Source organism: Coturnix japonica, chromosome 2 (genome assembly GCF_001577835.2).
Source record: "Coturnix japonica isolate 7356 chromosome 2, Coturnix japonica 2.1, whole genome shotgun sequence".
In the NCBI taxonomy this organism is placed as follows: Eukaryota; Metazoa; Chordata; class Aves; order Galliformes; family Phasianidae; genus Coturnix; species Coturnix japonica.
The window spans coordinates 105,269,978-105,270,985 of NC_029517.1; the positions used below are offsets into that span (position 1 = coordinate 105,269,978).

General features: G+C 57.9%; 1 protein-coding gene across 4 annotated transcripts in view; it reads left to right on the plus strand.

The window, feature by feature from the left end:
- The first annotated feature begins 495 nt into the window (after positions 1–495).
- SULF1 (sulfatase 1) overlaps positions 496–1,008 on the plus strand; it is a 125,422-nt gene continuing 124,909 nt past the window's right edge. For all 4 annotated transcript variants that reach the window (XM_015855714.2, XM_015855711.2, XM_015855712.2 and 1 more), the window contains exon 1: positions 496–992. The gene's annotated coding sequence lies outside the window, so the exon portion shown is untranslated. The remainder of the gene's footprint in view (positions 993–1,008) is intronic.

Below are 1,008 nucleotides of genomic sequence, written 5' to 3' on the forward strand. Positions count from 1 at the left end.
GCCGACTGCGGGGAGGGCTCCGGGCGCAGCGGAACGGAGCGCGGCTCGGCGGCCGGAGCTGTCACAGCAGCAGCCCCGAGCGTGCCGCTGGGCGCGCCTGGAAGCGCCTTTATTTGCACTGGGGGAAGCGTGGGTTTGCGGTAAGGATCTGCAGGTCTCCGTGTAGGAGGATAAATATTTGCCCTTTGGATCCCCCACACTCCTTCCCCCCTCCCTCCCACCCCTTCCCACCACCCCGTTCTCTTTGCCCCCCGGTTTTCCTTCAGCCTTTCCCTCAGGAAGGTTGGAGGGATCGCGACGCGGTACGGAACGGGGATTTGGAGATGCAGATGTGACATTGCAGTGCGAACGCCGCCCGCGGCAGCAGTTGATCGGGATCTCGGACAGCGTCTTTTATCTCCTTTAGCTCGGAGGAGATTGCCCTCAATAGACCCGCCGTAAAAAGAAAAAGAGAAAAATAAAAGAGAGAGAGAGATTGCAGGGCTGCCCTTGTACATCCCACTGCGAGGAGGTCCCGGCGGTCCCTTGGGAATACCGGGAGTCGCGAGCAGGAACACGAGCGGCCACCGGGCTAATCCGCTCCTCCACCTTCCCGCTAGTACCTCCCCCTTCTGCTCCTTTCTTCAATAGCAGCCCTTTCTCCAAATCTCAGGTTACTTCGCTAAAGAGTTCTCAGCCCTATAGTTTCAGCCCTTGTCTCTGCCTCCAGCTCCTTAAGAGCCACCCAGCCCCAGCGATCGGATTGGGCAGCCCGCCTTGACACACCACTGTGCTGAGTGCTTGAGGACGTGTTTCAACAGATGGTTGGGGTTAGTGTGTGTCATCACACTCGAGTGGGGATTAGGGCAGAGAGGCAGCCCGGCTGGAGCTGTGTGGTCTTCCCCAAGTGGGAACTGCGAGCAAAAGAAGAAGCACCTAGCTTTGGGGGAGAAGAGAGAGGAATCCTCTCCAGCAGCTCAGAGGGGAAAATAAAACCCTCACTCTTTATTCAGGTAAAGTAAAACGCAC